Below are 5,827 nucleotides of genomic sequence, written 5' to 3'. Positions count from 1 at the left end.
GGCAGCCCAATCACAACAGTCCGCCCACTGGTCCTCTGCTGCGGTTTCCCATTGGTCCTCTGCTGTGCTAGAGGGCGCTGAGGCGACTGGTGGGCGGGGCCAGGCTGCTAGCGAAAGGGGCGGGGTCAGGCCGGCGGCAGCCCAATCACAACAGTCCGCCCACTGGTCCTCTGCTGCGGTTTCCCATTGGTCCTCTGCTGTGCTAGAGGGCGCTGAGGCGACTGGTGGGCGGGGCCAGGCTGCTAGCACCCCTCTTGGATGTTAAGCCGTTTCCCATTGATGCAGCGCCGAGGACTAGCTGTGGGCGGGCTCTCATTGGCTGGGCCCGGCAGGGCTGCCCCCAGCGGTGGGTTGTGGGCTCGGGCGAGGCGGGACATGCTGCCCGCACCCTCCTCCGGGGACCAGCGGGGCTCCCCGGGGATGCCCCCCACGGTGGTGCTGGACTGCCTGCTCCCCAACGGGGTGATGGTGCCCCTGGAAACCCCCCGCACGGCCTCGCTGCTCGCCATCAAGCACCAGCTCTTCCGCGAAGCGCGGAAATTCCCTCTGCACCACCTGCTGCAGGACGAGTCCAGGTACTTGTTCCTCAGTGTCACCCACGACGCAAAGAGGGAAGCATTTTTCGATGAGATGCAGCGTCTCTGCGACCTACGGCTCTTTCAGCGGTTTCTGAAAGTTGCCGAACCCGCCTGTGACCGCGAGGAGGAGATCCTGCGTCAGGAGATCGGGGCGGCGATCGGCATGCTCGTCTGCGAACTGGCGGCAGCCAAGGACCCGGAGGTGCGAGACTTCAGGAGAAACATGCTCGATGTTTGCGAAGAGGCCATGGAGCTTCGCGGGGCCGACCCGCCGCACAGCAGAGCGTTGTGTGTCTGTCCTCCCAACGTGGCCTCGTTGCCGGAGCTGCCCGCACCCCTGCACGATAAACTCGACGCAGGGCGGCTGCGGGTGGCGATATGGGGTATCACCCCCCCCAGTAATAAGCAGAAATTTAGAGTACCAGGGCCATTATGTGTTAAAAGTGTGCGGCTGCGATGAATACTTGCTAGAAAAATATCCTCTGAGCCAGTATAAGTACATAAGACACTGTATAATGGTTGGCCTCACGCCCAATCTGATGCTGATGACCAAAGAAAGCCTTTATGACCAGCTACCTTTGGATACCTTTAAAATGCCGTATTATTCCACGTGCGTTTCTCCAGATACCCCATACGTGAATATAGACGCTTCAGCCAAATCCCTCTGGTTTATAAACACCAATCTCAGAGTAAGAATTCTCTGTGCAACGTATGTCAACGTGAACACGCAGGACGTTGACAAGATATATGTCCGAACAGGTATCTATCACGGAAGTGAGCTGTTGTGTGACAGTGTGAATACTCAAAGTATGCCTTGTTCCAGTCCTAGCTGGAACGAATGGCTGTCGTATGACATGCGTGTTCGTGATCTCCCACACGCTGCTCGGCTTTGCCTCTCCATCTGCTCTGTCAAAGGAAGAAAGGATGGGAAAGAGGAACATTGCCCGCTGGCTTGGGGAAATATAAACATGTTCGATTATATGCACACTCTTGTATCTGGGAAAATGGCTTTGCATCTGTGGCCAGTACCATGTGGGCTAGACATCCTGCTGAATCCTCTTGGTGTTACTGGGTCAAATCCAAAGAAGGCAACTCCATGTCTAGAGCTAGAATTTGATTGGTTTAGCGGTCCTGTAAAGTTTCCAGGCATGACAGTAGTCGAAGACCGTGGCATGAAGGCTTTCTCCCTGGAGCTAGGGTGTAACTGCAGCCATACAGTGCTGAGTAAGAGGCTAGGTAGAGATGCTGAAGTAAGAGAAAGTGACAAAGAACAACTCCGTGCACTTTGTACAAGAGATTCACTCTCTGAAGTCACTGAGCAAGAGAAAGACTTTCTTTGGAGCCACAGGCATAATTGCATGAATACCCCAGAAATTCTACCCAAGCTGCTTTTGTCCGTGAAATGGACCTCTAGACATGCAGTAGCCCAGATGTACTGGTTGATAAAACACTGGCCTCCAATCAAGCCGGAACAAGCAATGGAGCTGTTGGGCTGTAATTATCCTGATCCACTGCTGCGATCGTTTGCAGTTCAGTGTTTGGAGAAGTAGTTGACAGATGACCAACTGTCTCAGTACTTAATCCAGCTAGTACAGGTTCTGAAATATGAACAGTACTTGGATAATCTGCTGGTGAGATTTTTACTCAAGAAGGCACTGACTAATCAAAGAATGGGGCACTTTTTTTTCTGGCATTTAAAGTCTGAAATGCACAATACAATTGTACGTCAGAGATTTGGTTTGCTTTTGGAGTCCTACTGTCGAGCATGTGGGACATACCTAAAACACCTGACCAGGCAGGTGGAAGCAATGGAGAAACTAATTAACCTTACTGATATGCTCAAGCAAGAGAAGAAGAATGAAGCACCAAAGGTGCAAATGAAGTTTATTGTTGAACAAATGAGACAACCAGATTTCAAGGAAGCTTTGCAAGGTTTTATCTCTCCTCTTAACCCTGCCCATCAGCTAGGACACCTCAGACTTGAGGAGTGCAGGATTATGTCTTCTTCAAAAAAGCCTCTCTGGCTGAACTGGGAAAACCCAGATCTTATGTCTGAACTGTTGTTTCAGAACAATGAGATAATCTTTAAAAACGGGGATGATTTACGTCAGGATATGCTAATACTTCAGGTTATTCAAATTATGGAAAACATCTGGCAAAATCAGGGTCTTGATATTCAGATGTTGCCTTATGGTTGTTTGTCTACTGGCAATTGTGTGGGCCTTATTGAGGTGGTCAGAAGGTCTCATACAATCATGCAGATTCAGTGCAGCGGAGGCCTAAAGGGTGCACTGCAGTTCAACAGTCACACATTACATCAGTGGCTCAAGGACAGGAACAAAGGAGAAAAGTATGATGAAGCTATTGACTTGTTTACACGCTCCTGGGCTGGATATTGTGTCGCTGCCTTCGTATTGGGAATCAGTGACCGTCATAATAGCAACATAATGGTGAAGGATGATGGACAGCTGTTTCACATTGATTTTGGGCACTTCCTGGATCACAAAAAGAAAAAATGTGGTTATAAGCGAGCGCATGTACCATTCATCCTAACTCAGGATTTCTTAATAGTGATTAGTAAAGGAACCCAAGAATGTACCAAAACACGGGAGTTTGAAAGGTTTCAAGAGATGTGTTGTAAGGCTTACGTAGCAATTCGGCAGAGGGCCAATCTCTTCATAAATCTTTTCTCCATGATGCTTGGCTCAGGCATTCCAGAATTACAGTCTTTCGATGATATCGCATATGTTCGAAAGACACTTGCAGTGGACAGAACCGAGCAGGAAGCTCTGGAATATTTCATGAAACAGATGAGTGATGCTCACCAGGGTAGCTGGACAACAAAAACTGACTGGCTCTTCCACACAGTAAAGCAACGTGTATCGAATTGAAATGAAAGCCAAAACAACCAAAGCTTGTCAGATACCTGTCAGATTGGTTGCATAGGAATTGCACAAGCAACATTCGAATTTACAGCAAGAACAGAAGCAAAACATTCAGACAATTTTCCAAAGGATTTCAGAAAGCACTAAAATTACGCACTTCAAAATTAAGCTATAGTATGATGTGTAACTTTATGCTATGCCTAAAGACCAAAAAAGGTTTGGAAGTCTTTCCTGATTGTGTTTTTTGATGGAAGATTATTTGGAAGGAGGAGGACGAGAGTGCTAGCATCAAATGCAGTCCATGGCATGCTACAATAGGAGGTCTGCTAAAGGAGGCGCAGACTATGGGTTCCCAATCAGTTGGAAGAGAACTTCCCATTTACCATGGCTATTTAGATGCTGCATATCTTGAAAGGAAGGATTTTTAAGGGCAGAGATGTTAAAATAATAGTGAGGGAACTACAGTGCCTTTAACTGTATTCAGGTATGTTATGTTGAGGTTTAATTGACCCTTTTCACTCCTAGGTCTGTCATCTGCACAGTTTTTGAAAGCAGTAAGAAATAGACCTAGTACATATGGTATTTTCCCCTGGACAGTACTTGCAGGGCTGAAATAAAACATTGTAGTGTTCACTGTGGGTTGATTTAAGTTAACTTGAACTGAATAAACGTTTTCATGCATCTTTTCCAGAGCCTAAAGAATGGTGAGTTGTTAAAAATGATTGACAAAATATTTTTCATGAGGGCAATTTATACAATAGGAACTCTAATTAAGCAGGGATCCAGCAGGCTTTCCATTTTGTGTGGAAAATGCGGAATAACCCGTATCTTTCCTTTTGAAGCGAGAAACTGCTGGTGAGGAGCGAGCCACGGGCAGGGGGCAGCGGACAGGCACAACCAAATCACTAGGGGACACTGCCCAGCTGTGGAGCCGTGGCCTCCCCTTGCCTCCATGGACGGGCTGGGGCTTGGGCTGTGGATGGAGCTGGAGCTGCAGACCTCTCTCGGGCCCAGATCCCAATTCTGCTCCACAGGGAGGGAGGTGCCAGCCCCCACAAAGGGGTCAGGTGGGGCCTTCCTGCCACAGCACTCCCAGTCACACAGTGGGTCTGCCTGGCACCATGCAGCAGCGGGGCCCGGGCAGGGCAACAGGCTCCCTTCGTCCCCCGCTGCACTTGTGCCGCTACAGCCCAGACCTGGCAGGCTCCTCCGTCCTGCTGGGCTGAGCCCTCCCCAGCTCACCCTGGGGGAATCACCTCTGATCCCAGCAGGGCAGCCTCCATGGGGTGCATCGCATCCTTCTGCCTCCCGCCCACGGCACTAGGGCCACGTAAGGCCTGGTCCAGCCCTGAGGTGGGGCTGAGCGTGTGGCTGGCTTGGCCTGAGGTGGCACTGCGGCAGTTGAAGCAGGTGGCTCCAAGTCTGAGGGGTCGCCGCCAGCCCGTCATGCTGTGAGTGTGGCCCTAGGGTGTCCCTGAGGGGTGGCATTAGGGCTGCAACAGGGGCAGACAGTGGTTGCCTCACGCCTTGGCAGCCATGGCTCCTGGCAGTGGTGACAGTGGCAGCACTGAGTCTCCCTGCCCTGCTTCACCCTCCCATGCCAGGTCCTGCCTGCTGAGTCACAGGGGTGGCTCCTGCCTGGCGCTGGTCCAGCCAAACTAGCCCTGTGCCCCCTGCCTCACTTTTGGAGCAGAAACCACGGGGAGCGGGGTGGTACGTGCGTTCCCATGCTCCCCCTGACATGACACCAATGGTGTCACCTATGCCCCCACACCTGCCCCACACATGTACCCACTTCCCCATATACTGGGGGGCTGGGGGCAGGAGAAAGCTGGTGTGCCCCCTCTGGTAAGGCTGGTGGGGGGACAGGTGGCTGCAGGTTGGGAGTGATGGGCACCAGCCAAGCTGGGAGAGACTGGGGGACTGTGGATCGGGAGTGAGGGGCACTGGCAGGGGTGCGGGGCTGCGGGGCAGGAGAGCAGGGCATCAGCAGGGCTGGAAGGGTGAGTGGCTGTGGCTGTGGGCTGGGAGTGAGGGGCGCTGGCAGAGCCAGGGGGTTGTGGGTCAGGAGTGAGGGGCACCAATTTGGAAAGTGCTCCAAACTGCTTTAAAATTGTAAATATATCAATAAAATATTGTGTTCAACTATACCTATATAGATATACACACATAGATTCATAGATTGTAGAGTCAGAAGGGACCACAATGAATCATCGCGTCGGACCCCCTGCCCCTGGCAGGAAAGAGGACCGAGGTCAGATGACCCCAGCCAGGTGACTATCTAGCCTCCTCTTGAAGACCTCCAAGCTAGGTGATAGCACCACCTCTCTTGGCAGCCCATTCCAGATCCTGGCCACCCTTACT

At 51.4% G+C, this 5,827-nt stretch overlaps 1 pseudogene; it reads left to right on the top strand.

Moving 5' to 3' along the window:
- Positions 1-375: 375 nt before the first annotated feature.
- LOC102381329 lies at positions 376-3,978 on the top strand (annotated as a pseudogene).
- The last annotated feature ends 1,849 nt before the right edge of the window (positions 3,979-5,827 follow it).

Source organism: Alligator sinensis, unplaced genomic scaffold (assembly GCF_000455745.1).
Source record: "Alligator sinensis unplaced genomic scaffold, ASM45574v1 scaffold407_1, whole genome shotgun sequence".
NCBI classification, from domain to species: Eukaryota; Metazoa; Chordata; order Crocodylia; family Alligatoridae; genus Alligator; species Alligator sinensis.
This window is presented reverse-complemented; position numbering and strand designations above follow the sequence as displayed.